The sequence below is a fragment of the Clarias gariepinus genome, chromosome 27, assembly GCF_024256425.1.
Source record: "Clarias gariepinus isolate MV-2021 ecotype Netherlands chromosome 27, CGAR_prim_01v2, whole genome shotgun sequence".
In the NCBI taxonomy this organism is placed as follows: domain Eukaryota; kingdom Metazoa; phylum Chordata; class Actinopteri; order Siluriformes; family Clariidae; genus Clarias; species Clarias gariepinus.
In genome coordinates this window covers 9,879,474-9,900,541 of record NC_071126.1, presented here as the reverse complement: position 1 = coordinate 9,900,541, position 21,068 = coordinate 9,879,474, and the positions used below count along the sequence as shown (strand labels likewise).

The window sequence follows — 21,068 nt, the reverse complement described above, 5'->3', positions numbered from 1 at the left end:
GTGTCCTATAATTTATAATTCTTTTCAGAATAAAAACCAAGTCCAACAAGCTTACTTAACAACATTTACGGCGTTTAGCAGACACCCTTATCCAGAGGTACTTACATTTAGCTCCTTACATGTTTGACCAGTTGAGGGTTGACCGGTTGACGGTTTTGCTCAGGGGCCCAACAGAGGCAGATTAGTGGAGCTGGTGTTTGAATCCGTTACCTTCTGATTAGTAGTCCAGCACCTTAACCACCAACCTAGGTATCTGGCCTGTCAGTGCCATGAAACTCTACATATTTAGTTTTTTTCTCCCTAACAGATATGATTTCATATTTAACTGCTAATTAATAAACCATCATATTTCACTTTGTCTTTTTTCTTTTAGGGTAAAGTTGCCTTGGGCCAAAAAATGAGTTATAGGATAACCTGCCCTAAGCTTGAGGTAAGTGCATTTAATTTTTATGACAGTGGACTTTGTGTTTTGATCTGCACTGGATTTAAAGTATACCAATTGTGCATTAATGGAAAGTAAGGTGATTTAGGCGGGTAATTAACTATTATTAAACATTACAATTAGTATTTGTATTTCACTTGTCACTGCGGAGGAATCTTTTAACTGTTTTTGTCATTTGTACCTTAGCTTTGGTGATGCAGAATGTGTAGGGTTACTAATATATGGAATTATAATTAAAGGCCCACGAATATACTCTTGCAAATACATTTTGTATAGTTTGACCCTTTGTGTAACTTTAGTGTAGAGTCTGAGGCTTTCTGTTGCGAAGGTTGAAGTGTTTGTATCTTCCATGAACAAAACTGTACTATTGTGTTTCAATTTTTTATGAAGTGGTAAAGGTGTTTTATGGATCATAACTGCTTTGAAAGAGAGATGTACTGAACTTGAGGAGAAATCCTGACCAAATAAATAAACATATTAAAATTAGGGTTGTTAAATAAAATATTTGCATTGTAAATAATTAACTAAACAATGCAGGGAGTAATTACTAAATTATTGAATATTCCATTAACAAACTGTCTAATCAGTCATTCAAGTGAATTACACAGATTAATTAGATTTCCCTAATAAATACTGTAGCCAATGTGTGTAAACATATTCATCTATATTTTTATTTAGGTGACTCATTTACCCTAGCTAATTGTAATTACATTTTTAATGTAAATTAGCATACCTAGCTAATTTACCTGCACATACTGTATTGTATATTTCACGGATTTACAATCATTCATCTGAAAAAAATTATTTTACATTTGAAAGGCTGCGGGTGGCACCGTTTCAACATTGTCAAATATGTGAAATACATGCTGAAATATTACAATGTTCAAACAGCGCCATGGCTTTAGCTTTAAGTGTTATTGTAAAAGAGCATGTGACAATATAAGTAAGTTTAGAGGGCAGGTTGACCTAACTAACCAGTGTTTATGCTAGCAAGCAAAAAATTACAGTTGCATACAGTATACGTATAAATATTTTACATTTGGCTTAGCAGATTCTGTTTTTGATATAATATAAAAAAATCTTTTTCCCACATCAATATCCTGCTTTTCCACTTTAAAGTAAAAGTAGATGCAGTATTATGCAAATAAATAAACAGACAGTATTTATAACAATTGTGACTACTTGCCAAAGCATTCTGTTTAAAGCTACAAACATTTTTAATTTTTTTCCAAACCAGCATTAAATAAATATTGTCACAGAATTTATGTCTAAGGAGAATGGGTATACAGTGGAACCTTGGATTACGAGCATAATTCGTTCCGGAAATGGGCTCATTTTCCAAAACACTCATAAACCAAATCGAATTTTCCCATAAGAAATAATGGAAACTTAAATTTTTCGTTTCACAGCCAAAAAAAAATAATAATTTAAATTAATTAATACAAAACATAAAGTAAAAATAAAACAACTTACTTTGCACTGTACTTAAAAATAAAAATAAATCCCAACGGATAAGGGTTTCCATTTGTGCGCACAGGCGCTGTGTCGGGCTGTGTGGCGCTGTGTGTTTAAATATGTGCAGGTAAACACAAAACACAAAATAAAATATGTTTTACACACAGACACACACACACACACACACACACACACGTTGTCACAGTGTTAAAGCAAACAGTACACGCATGCACGGATGTTGTGTGACGCGCACTAAGACCCAGCACGGAAAATGATTACCCACATTTCTGCAGCGCAAGAGAGAGAAAAACCCTTGGCTCAGTTGTGATCACGTGACGCTCGGCATCAAAACAAGAAGTGTATGCGTGATACATGCTCATAAACCAAGACTTCGTTTTCCAAGTCAAAATTTATAAAAAATCTTTGCTTGTCTTGTGGAACACTCGCAAACCTTCTTGTGCCAAAAAAATCTATTTCTGCCATTTGCTAGTATATTACCTGACCTGTTTTAATAATTTGGGGATCCACTTTTTATTACAGCTTTGCACATTTAATGGAAACATAATTCCGTTTTTTTGCATTTTTTTGGTATTTTATCTAAAAGAGAGTAGTCTTTAAAATAGACTTGTAAGATGCAGAAACCGTGTTTTTTTAAATAGAATAAGATTTATACATGAACCCTACAATAAAATATTGGTTACACATGATATACTACACTATAGTAAGGCACTAATAAATAATAAATAAAAAAATATATCTCTTACCTATTGATGTAGAGATAAATTTGGGGTCTGTTTTAGCTTAGCATGGTAAGGCTTTGGGTTACTTATCAGAAGTTTGATGGTTAAAGCCCCAGCTCCACCAAGCTGGCACTTTTGACTGTAACATCCATATGTTCTTTTTCCATGAACTCTTGCCACAAACTTGGAATTACACATTTGTACAGAATGTTTTTGTATACTGTATCATTATTTTCCCTTTACTGGAACTAAGAGGCCCAAACCCTAATCTCATCTCCACTGAACTCATCATATGGATAAATCAGAACGTCAACATGCCCAACCTGAATGCCTGACTTCACTAATACTATTGCGGTCAATTGCCCACATCTATGCTCTAAAGTCTAAGGGAAAGCCTTCCCTAAAGAATGGGGGTTATTATAACAGCAAATGAGTTTATAAATCTGGCTGTTCAGTTGGATGTAATGTATTATTTATCAGAACCTTAAACATCTGAACCCACAACCAAGTGACAAATAGTCAAGCATAATGCTGTTTTATAATATGAATACAGGTGAAAGAAAGATTATCAGAAAATGGATGAAGTGTAAAAGAAAGAGAATGAGATTTCAGAATTTTTTTTTTAAAGCTGTGAAAGAGTTATTTCAAGTTTGCTAAGATTCTCATTAGCGGGTCTGGTATCGAGGCAGCATGTATCAGTTGAAGTCAGCGTGCTACAAATGACCCATGCCGTGCCAATTACAAATTCTTGGCTTACTCCATTTGCTCACTTTATCACTCTTTGCTTCTTTTTAAAATCTAAAAAGAGAATTTTACATCCTGTCTGCTCTGTCTGTAGTTGGGAATTTAGCTATGTTGTCTCTAGTTGCCCCAGGAAACATATTTTCATAAAAAAAAGCAACTGTACCATGTATATTAAAATCCCTAATCTATATTGTTTTATTCAGTGATCCATATTGGTATGAAACTAAGGGCTTTGGACAGTTTATGATTCTTAAATCAATCACCATCATTATAATATCTTTACAGCAGGACTTTCATAATTAAAAATTTAATAACATAATAGGGCAGAATCCATAAAAAAAATATATCATTAAATGACTAAATCATTATTATATAGTAGATCAGTCATTTGTATGTGGACTCTATGTGGAACATTTTCAATACTTCAGTTTTAATACCATGTACAGTATAATTTGCTTGATTAATTCAAAGATTCAAAGAACTTTATTAATCCCAGAGAGAAATTGCTTATCCTTGGTTACAGTTGCTCACAGTTGTCCAGCAGAAAGGAAAAAGTAATAAATAAGAAAAATATATAAAATAAAATACAATAAAAAGAGTCCTAAAACAGTAAGTACCATATTGCACACTAAACTTTTTAAACACCTTATTGCACACTAAATATGACACAAGAGCACTTGTAAATATTGCACAAGTAATACAGTAATTTAATATATGTATGTAATATTGTATTATTATATGTAATACTGTATTACATATTGTATTGATATGTATTATTGCAATTATTACAATACTAATAGTTTTCTGAAAATAGTTTTTAGAAAAGATGACTTTCCGGCTTCCTAGAGAAAAAAAATTACAGTCATTACGGTCGTCTTTAATCTTATACACAAACGGCTGTTTAGGGTGCAGGTGTTAATTCCAACCAATCATGGACTACACCAGATGCCACTAGTTTGATCAGATTGTCTTGGTTTTCAATCAATTATTAGATGTTTCCTCTCTTTGACTGGAATAAAAGCCTGCAGTAACACTGGCCCTTTGCATATAAGATTGACGACCCCCTTTATACATAATATAATTTGTATTGACTCCCTTTTCTGGAAGGTTAGTTTAAGAAATCTAAACTGTAGCATTTTTAAAATCTACTTGCAGACTTTACCTCAGATTAGAACCACCCCATCAGTTATTGCCAGTTTGGCCCCAGCAAGTCACTTAGGTTGATGTTGGTGTTGATGTTAAAGTGGCTGTAGTTAGTTATTGATCAGAATTATTAGAATGAAAGATGCGACAGCTAACACAAATTTAAAAGGAGGAGATTTTTTTTTTCAACTTTCCTGTTCATACTACGAATTATCTTGGTCAAGCGATATAAAAATACGGTTAATGTATGGAACTATTTCAATTACAGTATATGGCTCTGATGGCAAAGCAACAACAAGTAAGCACAATTTTTATTCTAATATTTTATGTCCCCAGGACAGTTCATGTAATATTATACAATAACATACGGCACTGAACAGTAAATACACTGATGCTAGCTAGTGTTCACCTTACTAATCTGTTTGCAAATTCTGTATCTAGTCATTAACTTAAAATCATTTTGACAGCTATGAACAGTCAGATGCTGTTATTTATCTTGCGGAGAGTCCTAAACAGGTGTTTGAAGCACATTGCACATTGCTCCACTTTTTATATCAGAATATAGGTCATGTAAATATAGCTGGCTTAAAGACACAGAAAACAAAGCACCTTGAGGGATAAAGGTACTGTAGGTTGGAAGGGAATTGTTTGTCTCTAGTTAGTTCTCTAGTGCTATTATAAGTTATTATACAGTGTGTGGGCATAAAGCGTGAAGTCTATAGTAATCTTTGTATTTGGCTTAAATTATACAATGATATTTTGAGTTACAGCTTACAGCATTTAAAATACAATTAGCTGGAGGTTAGCATACAAATTATGGAGACTGGTAGTGTGTTAAAGTATGCTTTATAAACCAATCATTTTGATAATTTTTAAGAACTTGTACAAAATATGTTCAGCACATAATATTGTGTTTTTCTGTAAAAATTCAGAAATAATTCATATTATTGTTGATTATGATCAATTTTATGAGGTAAATCAATTCAGCATAAGAAAATAGTTTTTTCAATCCTACATAATTTATTTATTTATTATATTTTTTATTTTTTTATAAAGTGTCCCCACTAGACCTGAAAAAGTTCTTGTCCAGCACAAGGGTTCACATTTTTAAATAGCTAAAAAAGTCATTAAAATATATGAAAAAAAATAAAAAACTCTTATTGCACGATAAGTTCTTGTTGGTCTTTTGGCTGCTCCCAGCATTTTCCATCCGGTCTGCATATACAAGCTTGGCACAGGGTTTACACTGGATGCCATTCCTGATGCAACCCTCCCATTTTATCCAGGCTTGGGACACTGGCACTGCATCCAGTGATTTGGTTCCGCATGGCAGGGGAAACACCAACCACTGAGCCACCAGCCACAATTAATGCCTGTTAAAAAAATATTTTTTTAACTCAAATTTTTAATGTGCTGAATTTGTGTCCTGAGTTTCTGTTAACACTATCAGACGTTTCTAAAAATTAAAAAGTCAGGCAATTTTACGGTAAACCAAACATTGAAGGACACCTTCAAGACTCCCTTATTTGTTCTATAACCCGTTCAACTACTACGATTCCTGTAAGTTAAAAAATTTTTTTTATATTTGAAGGATTTGACATTGATACTGCTGTGGTCACAACCATGTCAACACCATCATAAATGTTGATGATGACGCTGCCTATTGTTACAGTCATATGAGGCACACCTGTGACACGCCCACAGCATGACATAGGTACAAAAAAAGCTGATAATCGCTTGTGACTACAAGTGCAAACATCACCGGCCCACTATATATTTAAGCATTTCACTGCATATTTTACTGTTTATGACTGTACGTGTCTAATCTCTAGATGATAGGGGGAGCATTTAACACTGAGCATTTACCACTGTGGCCCCTGCTTTACTGTTTTTAGGTAAAAAGCAAGGAAGGAATCCAGTTTTTATCCTAATTAAATTATATTAAAAGATGCTGCATTGAATTTTTAAATTATTATGTGACAGTTACAAAAAACAAAATAAATATAATTTAAATATATCTTTTTGTCTGATTGAACAAAATTCTGTAATGCACTAAAAAGGATTTTATTTGTACAGGTTGTAGCGGTTGTTCCAAAACAGGGTTTGATAACCAACATCTTACTGTTCAACAATATATAAAGTTTTTTTAGAAAAAATAAAATTATTTTTTTGTCAAATTAAAAATGTTTTGTCCCAGTTCTTAAGAATGACTGTTACTGTACAGTAAACAGTATATATTTTTATATGGGATATTTATGTTTATTATATAAACATATAATATATGTTTTTTACAAAAATGTAAATATATATTTTTTAATACTTTTGAGGTAATTAAATATTGGCAAGCATGCCCTTAATGAAATCATTTAGATGAATATTTGAATAGAAAATATGTTGAATGGTCCGCAGGCTATATCGCATTCACAGTCTTAAACCTAAAGTTCACTTATCTGTCTGACTCTTGGTACTAACAATACCACTTAATATTTATATATTTTTTATTTTACTCACATTGTTCATTACAATTTCACACAAAATTGACATTAGTATAATTATTAGTTGCATAATTGCATTCCGTGGTGGTTTTCCAGCTATGTTAAAATGTCATTAAAAATGCATAAATGGGGAATTTGCCTGTCCAAGTTACTTCAAATATTTGTCTCAAATAAAAAATAATCTGTTAAATTGTCTTTCGTCTGTTCTGTCGCAGATTGACTGTAGGATTAGGCATGGTTGGGTTTCCTATTAAAATGAAAGAAGAATGAGCTGTAAGTGAGGTCTTTTCATGATTCGTTTTAACTCAGGTTAGTTTTATACTTTTTAAAGTGACTAAAACACCATTCCGACTGTCAAGAGCACGAGTGTGAACACGCAAGCAAATTAGGTTTATACTTGATCACACTTTGTCTTTTTATTTTGGCATTGCCTACTTGAACGTTGAAAGGGTTGAATGGAGATCAGCACATAGTATACGCCGAATAAATGCAGACTAGCAAGCCAAAACAGTTTAGTACATCAGTTCAGTAGACACATCCATGTTAAGGCATTTAAAGCAACTGTGTTCCACTCATGTGGAAATGTGTTACAGCCTTAGTGTTCAGAGAGTATGACTAAGTGGAGCCGCACAACAGCTGTACACAAGCAAACTGCTAATGCAGCACAGTTTATTATCAATGAATCCTACTGGATAATTAAAGTCCTATATTAATGAAAAACCCATATCAACTCTTACTGATTCTGCCACTCCATCTGGTGCGGTCACTATTGCCATAGTCTCTCTGCACTCCCTTTCTCTAAGCACAATTAGAAGTTGTGCTCACTACAAAATTAAAACATGGCACAGGGTTATTATGTATTATATAGTGATATTATATTGAAAGGACAGAGTATTCTTGGGCGGTCATGAGGCTTTCTTACAAAAAATATCACCTATATAATACTGTATATACTTATAATTTTCTAGTAGAATATACAGTAGAACATAAAAATGCACAGTCACAATAGTGCAAAAAGTGCTGAAACCACTGTAATTATGGAGAAATTCAGAATATGAACAGATTTATATTTTTACGAACAGCCTATTTACACTCTAATCAGTTTTTTAATGCATTTTAGGTTTTTTTTTTTTTTATAGAAATTTCCCTTTACTTTTCCCCTTAGCAGGTTCATACACAGTACCGTTGTTTTACTGCTAACATCAGGCTCAGCTTTGAGGTGCTTATGTTTGGTGTTATGATGATATAATGTAAAAATAAAGGCTCTTTTATGATTTCTATTAAGTGCTTGAGAGAGTGAGGCTGTTAGTGAGAAGTTTAGCCTTGAGCATTGTGAAATTCATCAAGAATCATTTGTAACCTGGTGGTGGTATTGTTTTTCTGTGATCCTCAGTCTCCTGTTGCCTTCACTGTTGAGCACTTGATTACTGATTTAAGTAATTTAACTGTCACGCAGGGTTTATAGAGCATTGCTGATATTTAAGCTAACGTATAACGACTTGAGTCTGCACTCCCCCTGTGAGCTCCTTTCAAAGACCACCTGATCCATTCCACCGATAACTGTTGTAATAAAACCAGCGCTTAACTGGAGGGCTCTGGTAACATGGCACTATTTAATCTATTATTCATTCTCTCTAAATGTGCCAGGCAATCATATTCTGATGGCACGGGTTTGAAACACTCACTCTGTGACTGTTTGTTTCAAATGATCTCTACCCTTTCCTATTTACCACACCTTGTTTTTTGTGACACATAAGCAGAAAAGATTTTTTTCTGGAATTTGCTAAGTAGATTTTTCATTAAGACTCTTTTAAAAATTTTCATTAAAAAATTATTGAATAAAATGTGTCTTAACTAGAGGGCTTCAATCACCAGCCGCTGTTTAATCAATTATTCATCACTGCAGGTGCAGAGAGGCTGTGTTTAGTCACACAGTTAGCAAATTGGACGTTTCATTAGATTGGGTAGTGCAGAGCGTCGGTTTCATCTTATGTGAATCAATTCGATTTGGTCTCCCAGTTGGGATGTGGGCAAATTAGATCATCAACCAAATCACATCTGCTTCTTTAGGGTTGCATTGATGCTACAAGGCTAACATTGCTTAGTACTAATAACAATCTTCTGACTCAAATTAATTTCCATGTTGATTTACACGTCATCATTTAAAGTGTCACCTACTTCCTGATTTGAATTGTGTGGTATCAATGGAAATTTTCAGGAGGCCAAATTAAAGTAGTCTCATTGGACGAGATGAAATCCATGAGTGGCGATAATAGAGCACATCAGCACTGGCACGTTTAAGTTCATGTATGACTCTGCTTCACAGGTGTTCTAACACTTGTTGATGACACTAGCTGTCGACTGCCAGCATTGGTGAAGATAGGTCAGTACAGTCCAAAATACTGGAAATAGTGAAGAGCAGCTGACTGGCAAAACCCACATTTAAACAAGTCATGGACACACTTTTAGCCGAAAAACACTTCTGATAACGTTATGTCATCGTAAACATCCTGTTTCCTTAGTAGTTGCTTCTAAGTCGTTCTGAATTGCCCCTGAACTGTCTCTCATGGCCAAATCTCGCTCTAACCCCTTATCAAGAGCAATACTTGATGTGTGAAACAAGAAATTGCACACCCTACATAATATGGATACATATATTTGGGATTGGACCCTGAAATAAGCTGACATTCTTAAGTGGAATGAGTGGAAAAGTAAACGAGATCTTGTACATTTCTCAAATCTGTCCATCACCTGCAGGGTTTATTCTCCTCACCATTTGCCTATATATTGTAGCGCTGTTAAGAAATGAAATCTACTTTAATCTCTTTTAATTTCACTTACTGTCGGTAGCTAACTGTCACCAGGTCTGCCAGTCGTGGTTCCACCAGTCGCAGAAGGATATGTGTTGGCGTAGCAAAAAAACTGGTTAAATAAACAAATCATAATGTGTTGAAAATAAATGGTGTTCGTGAAGTCATTGTATAAAAGCAATATCACTCGAGGGCGTTTTGTCGTCCAGAATGCACATTAGCAGCAGATCCTTAAAGTCCTGTTATTTTCAGGATGAAGCTTCTGTGTATTGGAATTGTTTGTTCAGCACATCCCACAGATACTTGATCAGATTGAGATCTGGGGTAACTTGGAGGCCAAGTCAACTCTTTGAACTCCCTCATATTTCTCAAACAATTCTGGATGTTTTTTTTGCAGTGTGGCAGGATGCATTATTCTGCTAAAAAAAAGCCACCGCCATTAGGCAATATGTAAGATTGACATTTCAAGGGGCGAACTTGTTCTGAAACCATACTGTATATAGGTACAGTATGTGCCAAAGTGATATACTGTACAGATGAATACTGAAGTTTCCAGCTGAGCATTGCCCAAAGCATCACACTCCTCCTTCTTATTGTGCATCCTGGTGCCATACAGTATACTTCCCAGGTCACCTTCTTCCATGTCTCCATGGTAAAGTTCTGATGCTCATGTGCACATTGTTTCGGTGGTGGACAGGGGACAGCATGTTCAGTCTGACAGTGTACAGTGGGTACACTGCCCTGTACACAGCGAGCTGTGATGCACTGTGTGTTCTGACAACTTTTTATCATACCTCTCATTAACTTTTTTTAAACCTTGTGCTCCCATAACCCTGTCACCAGTGCACAGCATGTCCTTCCTTGGATCACTTTGATAGGGACCAAGCACCGCATGCCAGAAACGCATATCAACGCCTGGTGTTTTGGAGATGCTCTGACCTAATAGTCTAGCTTTCAAAATTTGACCCCTGCCTATTTTTCCCTTCCAGCACATTAACTTCAAGAACAGATGCCATTATAAAGAGATTATCAGTGTTATTCACTTCTCTTGCCTTTGGTCTTAATGTTAAAGGCTGATCAGTACATGAATACACAGAAACAAATATACCATATGTACACTGTACTGTATAATGCTTACATGGCAACAAAATGTATTTTGACATAACGTTAAATGATTTTTTTTCTTTGTTGAGGTTGATGTGATTTTGACCTTGATGCCTTTATTTGAAAATAATTTCTCAGAAGCACATCATGTAGAGAGCACAGTAGACCCCTGGTAAGTATGTGTGTGAGGTTTAATCAGTGCTCGTCAGTGAACAGTGATGTTAGACATAAAACAGTAATGCCACTTTTTAGGTACTTCACTGCTTATTGTCACACTTCCTTCTCAGAGAGGGAATGCGATAGAAATAGAGAGCAAGAGAAAGAGAGAGAGAGAGAGAGAGAGAGAGAGAGATCATAAATAGATTGGGGTCCTCAACAACATCATTTTTTCAGCAGTGACTGCTGGCTTTGACACCGGTCACTGTGGCCAGCAATCACTAAGCAACCGGATGTTGCAAAATTAAAGTCACATCTTACATGATATTGAGTCGGATATTGTTGATGGCACACAATATTTTCGTAAAACCCAAATGAATTCACAGTTAATTAGCAATTCTTTGTGAGCCAAAGCAGCTGTGTTAATACAAGCAAAAGGGAGAAAAAGAGAAATGCTGGTGTTAAACCATTGTGTGTCAAGTGGGACTGAGAAGTACTCATCAAATAAGCCTATATTTAAAATGCCATTCACATAAGTTCATCCTTCACAGATCACTGCAGATTTGTCATTATGTTTCCGTTAGCAACATGCACGAAATGTAAAATTTCCTTTTAGAGACTTGCTACCAGATGATGTTGTCTTTAAGGGTAACATACCCAAGCTGAGTTTTTACAGCCACTGGAAACATTATGACCCACCAGGGGAAAAAAACAACCACCTTTTGTTTTCTCAACATATTTTCTGTCTGTCTGTATGTATGTCTAGCCAGATTTTGTTACAGCATCGCGCAAAACTGGCTGCACAGAATTTAATGAAAGTTTGGCAGTACTTAGGTATTTGCCTAAAGATAAACCTGAGACATGAAATCAAAATGGTTCAAGTTATGAGCAGTTATGTGCCAAATTATGTCACAACATATACCTTTTTTTTTTCATTTTGCATATACTGTATGTGCGTAAGCAAAAGACACAGAAACGACCAAATTGCACCTACAAAACACCACAGTCCACAAAAAACAGAGTCGCAAGCACAGCACAGAATGAAATACAAAAAACATGAAAGTAGACTATGAAAAAAAAAACATTCAAAGATAAATAGGCAGATCACAGTCGTTAGAGCAAACATATGCACAGCAGTCCGAGGTGAAGGAATGTAAAATACCTGAAATAACTGAGAGCCCGGTGTTAGGTGCTGAGATACCTCCCTGGTTCAGGTTGCCCCGCTACATAATCCCTATAATACAGCATCATTTTATTATGCAAAACTGCCTGGACATAATTTAATGAAACAGTTTCAGTACTGTATACAGTACATCTGCCTGAAGTTTAACCTGCACCATAAGTCTGTTAAGTAAAAGCATTGTTTTGAATAGTTATGTTCCAGATTTATTAATCTACTTTAACATAAGGTACTCAATGTAAACAAACATCTGCACCAATAGATATTAATTATATAAGCTCAACTTATTATTTGTACTTGGATTACTTAATATTTACACTGCTGAAATAACAGTGCTGAAGTGATATAAGTGAAGTTTAACGCACTGACAAAGACGAAACTTAATCTTCATCCAATCTACTTTTGATTTCTCATCTGCGCTTCACTCTGCGAAACAGAAATACTGTATATTTAGCTAAGGACAAAAGAAGTACAACTAAAAAGTGTAAAACAAGGCGTAAGATACTCAGCCAAATTTTTATTTCTTTGTAATAATGAGTTACAGTAGGCAGAGAAAGAAAGACAGACAGACGTGTATGTGGGCTTCAAACTGTATAACACTGACGTATTTTTAGCTTTAACCCTTTAACTATTTCTACAAACTCTTTTCCCTTTAACGACGGGAAAATACTAGAGAAGTGAATTGTGTCCTTACCGGGGAGGAGACAATAAAAGCTTAAACATTAACAGAATCATGTGGCGAACTGATAAGAGATGACACCCGACAAGCACTCACACTGGGAGCTAGGATGCTGAATGACAGTGGAAACTCAGGAATGTTTGACAGATGCTGTGTTGACAGCGTTTAGCATGTAGCCATATAAAGACAGAAACTCACCTGCTACTAGAGCAGTGCGTGTTGTTACTTCACCTATAACAAATCAGCCTAAAATCTTGGCTGTTAGCTGTGTTCTGTCCAGGACTTGGGAAGAAATTTGTCATGAATGAAGGTGTGAAGGTGTGATTGACATTTACAGAAGACTCCAGGCAAAGTACGATGTTGGGACTCTTGATGCAAACGTTAGATCATGAATATCGTGAACCTTTGGCTATCAACGGAACCCCTGATCCTTAAAAATCAACTTGTCACACCAAGAGAGGGATCTGTCTATGGGAAGTGTACACACAATCAATCACGAACACCACTTACCCTGCCAGTCTGCTTCAGTTCGATAAGACATTACGAGGATTGAGATAGCATCTTTTTGATTTCTGATGATGCGTTTAGTAATGAGGTTATGATTTGGCTTCATATAACACTATAGTGTAATCTTCTCAAGTTCATTGTCGAGAGAATTTTAGAATTTTACTGTCCTTTTTCTGTAAAAGACAATGAAGGAGGTTGTCAGATACAAAAGGAAAAAAACATGAATGTTTACTTTGGAATTTGTTGCGCTGTCATGATGGATTATCTTTAGAGCACTTGCCTAATCAAGTTTTTGATTGTGTGTTTTTTTTTTTTTTTACCAACTTTAAATTGAAAAATTTGGATGATAAAGAGGATTTGAGAGAGGATGATAAAGCCTAATAAAAAAAGAAGGAGCTTTGAAGTGAAGCAGACGACACAGAGGGAATTAACCTACATACAAGCTCTTACATCTTAAAATAATGCTTCTGCTATTCATAGCATGAGGGCTGCTCGTGTCCAGTCAGGTGCTTTAAATAACTGAAGCAGGGCTGAGTGTGCAGGAAGTGACCAAAAGGTCCATAAATAGCATTTGCACATGCATTGTTTTTTACCTTTTTTGTTTATTCTACTAATTATACTGTATGTTGTGTAGTCCAAATGTCTAAGTCGACTAGGGGCAGGGGCTGAGTTGAGGGATGCAGAGTGTGCACTATTGTTTGATGGAAATATAAATCATAGCATGGAAACGAAAATACTTACAATAATAATACAGAGGTATCACGGCATACGAACACCCTGCCTCAGGAATTTTTACCTTTTTGCAAGAAATTTGCCTCGGGATGTGAAGTATATCTGGTATGTCTACTAGCCGATTAAAACTTGTTTGCGTCAGTGGAAAGCTAAGCGAAGTGAGTTTACATACTATTTTGTGTGGTTGTTTTTTTTTTTTTTTGGTATTTTGTGCAAGATTTAGTAAAGATATAGCACCCTGGGTCCCAAGAATCCCTGGGTCCCAAGCACTGTATTTAAAGCAGCAGGTGCCAAGAGGAATCATTAATTGAGGTTAAGTGATTTTTAATGTTTATTTCATATTTTACTTTTTACTGAAACAGATTATCTGCATTTACATTGAAAAAATGTGAATATTGAAATTCCACATTAAGAACTTGCCTCCAGAACTAATTAAATAATAATAATAATAATAATAAGATTATATAATTCCTTCCGTTTTCTTTAAAATAACTTTTTTTTGTTGTTTTCTTTGTACTGTATGTCACTTTGTTACCAAAACTAATAAGTGCAGAAAACCGAAAAAAATATTATGCATCCTGTGTTAGTCATTTGTTTTAATCAAATGATCTTTAATCACATTTTACCATAATTTGAAAGCACTGCTCAAATATTATTTATAAAAAAGTAGGGCTCCAACACCTAAATCCCAATTGAAGCTCTGAATGAGCTGTTTTGATTGAATCGCCTACTGTATCACTAATGCAGTTCTATTGCTCCAACATGACTTCATGACTTATGAATAAAAAAAGTAAATATTAAAAAAATCCCTACACTATGCTGTGTGAAAGCAAAGTTGGAAGTGTTGAAAAGTAGCATTTGTATGCCAACTAGATAGCAGTATATATTAACATAATATAATATAATAATACTCAGTACATACATAATACAATATAATGTACAGTAATATTTCTTTTTTATTAATGGACATTAATTGGTCATTAATGTCTTTTTATTTGTAGTGCACTCTAAACAGAAGATCTTAAATTAGATCCATAATGAGCAAGCCAGAGATGGCATGACAAGGTGTCAGGGAAAAACATGAGAAAGACACTTTGAGAGTAACTAGACCCAACAGGGAATCCATCCTCTTCTGGATGACCCCAGCAGGAATTTGTGTCAAAATGTTGTGGTGACGTTAATTTGGCAATGTAACAGATGTTGGGACAACGTTGGTATAAAGATGTTTTGGAAAGGTAGAATTACTTAATTACTGCTTAACTGATAGTGGAACAACATTAACTACGTGGTGAGGGGATAGCGCATTCTTCTAACACAACCTGCAAAATTGAGATCAGAACCAATCCTGGTCACTGCAGTAGGAGCTGTGCGCGGTAACTACCCGACCACAAGGGAACATCCTGATAAACCTTGTAAATGTGCGTACAATATGTAACAATGAGCGCTACAAACGACATATTACTAAATGGTAATTTGGGAGCAAAGATAGTAAAATTTAGAAAGAATATGACATTGTAGAACTAAGATGTGTGACATGAGATACAGGTGCTGTGTGTGGGAAAGCTGTTGCTTCCCGATCTCCGAGCTGAATTCTAAACCCTGTTAGTTGGACGTTGTGCGAATGAGTGTTATTTGGCATACATGTTCCAAATAAAGTTTAAAAGTTTGTTTTTTGAGGTTGTGTTTGCAGTATTGTGTTTCGGAGGCTCATTCAATCTCAAAGTCATTTTAGCAAATGAAACATTGTCCTGACATTGATTCATGCACCAATTGAAAAATTCTGGGTCAATACTGGGCCAGAGAATAAAATTATTTAGCCTCTGATCATACTGATTATTTATTACTGATTGTATTTTTGCATTTTATTTCCTTTTATGCCCGGGTAATTCAAGGGGGAAAAAATAAAGAAATGCGGTAATTACAATTTTTATTATGGAAAACTGGCCTTAAAAAAAAAGAGTGTTACAGGGGCTGTTCTAGTTAACCTTCACGCTGACCTTTTTCCTCTGTAATGAAGTTTACGGAACAATTATTACACTCTGTTTTCTAGTCATGTATGACATAGTTGTGTCATAGACACTGGACTCATACAGACGGCGTTTTATTCTGTCAGAATGAAGGTGCAGTGTGAAAATCTCTGAAACACATCGCCATCTTTCTATGCTAATCGGCTTTCCTCGGGCTATTGCTAATTAGAAGCTCCCTGCTCTTCCTCACTCATTAAACCATACCACTTCAGAACGTTGTTGAAAAGAGGACGGTTAAGGGGCGTATTATATCCGTGCCAGCTATCGGATCTTTGCTCAAGCTGTAGCTGAGTAGGTTCTTGTTGTCCTGGTCAAACCACTAATAAACAAACCCAACATGGAACCAGCGCCGCATTAAATTGATGCGACGGTACAGAAAAATATCGTCCCCTGCCATCTGCGAATGCCAACTTACAGTATTTGCCGATGGCAGACAACCAGGCGAATATTGGCTGAGACTTATGTACAGCCAATAAATGTTTAAGCATTACACTTGTATACCAGTATACCAGTGCTACCCAGCCCTGGTCCTGGAGGACCTACACATTTTACTATTTTCTCAGCTCCCAGCACCCTGATTTAACTAATCAGTTAATTAACAGCCTTTTATGAACAGAAGTGGGTATGATAGAGCAGTAAAAAACAATAAACTGTGCATATCAGGCGGTCCTCCAGGACCAGAGTTGTGAACCACTGAAGTATGCTATGAAGTTAAACAGTGCTGAGTGGGCTGAAACAGTGTCCTGTCTGACCACTCTAGTCTTTAAAGCAGCTGTTCTTATATGAAAGTCTACAGTACCCAGGTGGGATTCTATTCTATAGTAAAAGCGGAGACTTTTTTGGGGGGACATTTTTAAGAGTTTTTGAGATATGCCTTCTTTTGTGACCACTCGCAGCAGCCGAAAGCAGCTTTGAAGTTCACAGTGATGTGTACTTGATCCTCCATCAAACACTTCACTCGAGCTAAAGAAGTCATACTGCCGTTAAGATGTTAATGGGGATTTAACCAAGAAGAGATGAACTTTTTCACATAGTACAAAAAGACAGCACTTTAAAAAAAAAAAATGTCTTGAAATATCTTGATGTTACCTTAAATGTTGAGGGTTCCATTTTAGAGTTAAGTATACATCGTATTATGTGGATTATCCCTGCTATTTTACAAAATTGCATATTTTAAAAAGTGATTAAGTAAGTGTCTAATAATTTGAATATAACAGATTTTGACTTTCATGATAAAAAGCGCCACTGCAGAAAGCAAACCTCTTGACACAGACAGTTGATTACACTTACAGTAAGCAGACACTGCTACAAAGAACCTTTTTGACAAATTGGTTATTTAACTACTTTTATGCAATTCTACAAATCAAATGAGAATGTACCAACTTCTTCAATAGCAGAATGAGCAGCGCTGCGCCTGCTGATGTCGTTTTGACAATTTTGTCCTCATTAAAGCCCTACCCAATTAATTTGATGTTCAAAGAATGCTGACAAGCACCGTGTGAGACTGATGAAGAGGTGAATGCATGCACAAGTCTACTGTAAACATCTGCTGGAAGAATAATAATGAGAAGAAGAAAAAGAAAATCACTTTATTGCCAATGTGTCGCATTACAGCTATTCACCATAATGTTACTGTTTGTGTTCCAGCTTTAATTATCGTACACACCGAGTTTGTGTCAAATATTAACAATGAATAAAGCAACACTTTAACACTAGAAGCGCCGAGCAGCGGTCATTTGACCGCAAGGGGGTAAAAAAAAAATAATACTTCACACTCGTTCAATTTCCAGGACCCTCCTTCCATGACTTTTCCTAGATCTGTGAGCTTAATCACCCTGTATGCTTAAATTTTCAAAATCGCACCAGTAAAAGCCAGTATAAAGCTATTTTGCTCTTATTTACGTGAAATCGCTGACAGCTGCGCGCCGGTCATGCCGTTTCCTGCCTTTTCCAACCTGCGATTCTCATTTCTCTCAGCAGATGGCGCAAGGAATCGCGCATACTATCTATGCGTCATTCAGTGTGTAACTGTTTCAGGTTTCATTCCATATATGCAGTTTATTTTATATATATATATATATATATATATATATATATATATATATATATCCGTGAAATATTGACAATTCGCCATTCATTCTGGCGTTGATAATCAGCGATATTTTATAAGGAGATTTAGAGGATTTAGCTTTACTTTATTTTATAACGTTTCGAGAAAATTCATTAGTTTGTTCATTCTGTTTAAAAATTTCTGTTGCAATTATCTCTAAAAAATGCAGTGACCCATCCTGAGGATATAAAGCTTTATTAATGTGTTTGAATAAATCAGATCTACCACAGCAGATAATAAACTATGCTATGTCATAACCGAATCAAACACCACGACTATGCCTCGTTTCGTTCGTCGGGAACGTGGTTCACTTGGCCGCGGTGTATTATAAACCTGCGGAATGTTTCACTGTTTATGCCCACATAAGATTCATGTAATAAAAGCGAGTGAAATGTGGAAGTGGCCACTCAATGAGAACTAAATCAAAGATTTCGGTAACTACACTGAGTGTATAGTGATACTAAACAGCTGAACAACTTTATCGTTTACCTCTGAGAAAAAAAGCTGTATTTTGTTTGTTTATATTTAGAATTTTTATAACAGTACAAGCAGACACACACACACACACACACCTCCCCTGAGCCCTCGGTAAACATCCAATCACCGTCGGTATGCAAATGAGTTAAGACGTAGCCTAACGTGGTGTCGTGTCTGATTTCAGCGGTCACGGAGAGGAAAGACTTTGAAACACGTTGTTTCACTGGTTATGACATAGTGACACTAAACAGCTGAACAACTTCACTTTTTTGGGAAAAATAGCTGTATTTTGTTTGTTTATATGTAGAATTGAATAAATAAATGAATAACACCTTCATATCCCCTCTCAAGAGAGTGCCATAGTCTATTGTTAGTTTTAATGATTTGGCTGAAACTAATTATCACTACATAAGTACCCCAACACCATTGATCATGAGTTTCAGCTGAAACTAATTCATATGTGTGTGTAATATGTGTGTGTGTGTGAGTAATCGAGGCCGGCTCTACGCAGGGCAAGAGGGGCAGCGTACCCTCAAATATATGTCTGCACATGTTAATATATTCCTAAAATTTATATATTAAATATATTGTTGATATAAAGTTGCTAAACTGATCTGCAGTAGCGGAAAAATCCGCTGAAAAAGGGACAAGCTGCAGCGCGCGCACACACACACACACACACACACACCTCTCCTGAGCCCTTGGTAAACATCCAATTACCGTCTGTCGGATTTCAGCGGTCACGGAGTGGACCAGTTTATATATTAATCTAAGCTTGAACTTATCAGCATTGTTTCGTCCAGATTCCGCTTAAGTGTGCACACAAAAAACAGAAACGTTTCTTGTAAATCAACTGCATATGTGTTTTATTTACAGCAATTCTTTAAAAAATGAATATACATTGTACAGTACAAGGTAAACACGAGAAAGATTACAAAATGAAAAAACAAACAGTGTCTACTTTATACACAGCTTAGTATATTGTGCGTCGAGATGCTAAAATCCCTTGCATGTTGCCCCTATATTTTGTGCTTCCATTCCAAGTGAAGAGATATTTGACCGGCAGCCTAGAAACAAAAGAGCTGTAGGTGTGATCACAACCCCCTCCGAACGACCGTGCCATCAATCACTGACCACCTCAGAAGTTCCCTCCAATATATTCTGATGTTTTGCAATTTTTTTAGCACCATTCAAAGGCTTACAATTCATTTAACCTAAGTAAATGAATATAGTCAAATTTACCTCGTGTTTTCTACTATAAGATTATACGTTACATTTTAAGTTACAAGTCCTTGGAATCCACTATAGTAAAAGCCTGAATTTGACTCTTTATATTATATATATATATATATATATATATATATATATATATATATATAACATATGATCAGTTTTATGGCCCATCTGCTTAAAATGTAATGTATATGTAAACTGAAAATTTAGGTTTTTTTAGTATTCATAAGACAACCTTTGAGTTTTGTAAATATTCTAGTTACAGTGTGATAAGTCTTACTTTAGGTTCAACGTTTTTAAGAATTAGAACATCCAGCTAAGATAAATGTTATGTCGTTGCTTAATAAAATAGTATCTGAATTGAGGATATTTCATTTTATTTTGTTCTATTTATTTATGTTCTATCTATTTATCTTTTGGCGAATAAAACCACTATTGTTGGCACAATTAATAAAATCAGACGAGAATTGCCCCCTTGTACACAGGCACAGTCTGAACGATATTGGAATGGAATGTTAATAAAGCGATGCAAGCATCATGGGCAGAATTCACACTGTTGAAGGGAACTTGTGTTTGTAAGCAAATAAAAATCAAGCGGCAGATGTTCAGAAACAAAATTTATGTCATCTGCTAGTAATCTAAGCTCAATGAATTGTAAGCCTTTGAATGGTGCTAAAACAACTTGCAATACATCAGCATACATTGGAGGGAACTTCTGAGGTGGTCAGTGATTGATGGCACGGTCGTTCGGAGGGGGTTGTGATCACACCTACAGTTCTTTTGTTTCTAGGCTGCCGGTCAAATATCTCTTCACTTGGAATTGAAGCACAAAATATAGGGGCAACATGCAAGGGATTTTAGAATCTCGATGCACAATATACTAAGCTGTTTATAAAGTAGACATTTCATTTCATTTTGTAATCTTCCTCGTGTTTACCTTGTACTGTACAATGTATATTCATTTTTAAAGAATTGCTGTAAATAAAACACATATGCAGTTGATTTACCAGAAAGGACGTTTCTGGTTTTTTGTG

The 21,068-nt window shown here is 35.5% G+C and overlaps 1 protein-coding gene across 2 annotated transcripts in view; it reads left to right on the top strand.

Annotated features, from left to right (window-relative positions):
• The window catches only part of lrfn2b (leucine rich repeat and fibronectin type III domain containing 2b), a 154,236-nt gene that overhangs the window by 11,207 nt on the left and 121,961 nt on the right, over positions 1 to 21,068 (top strand). For both annotated transcript variants that reach the window (XM_053489410.1, XM_053489411.1), the window contains exon 2: positions 374 to 430. The gene's annotated coding sequence lies outside the window, so the exon portion shown is untranslated. The remainder of the gene's footprint in view (positions 1 to 373; positions 431 to 21,068) is intronic.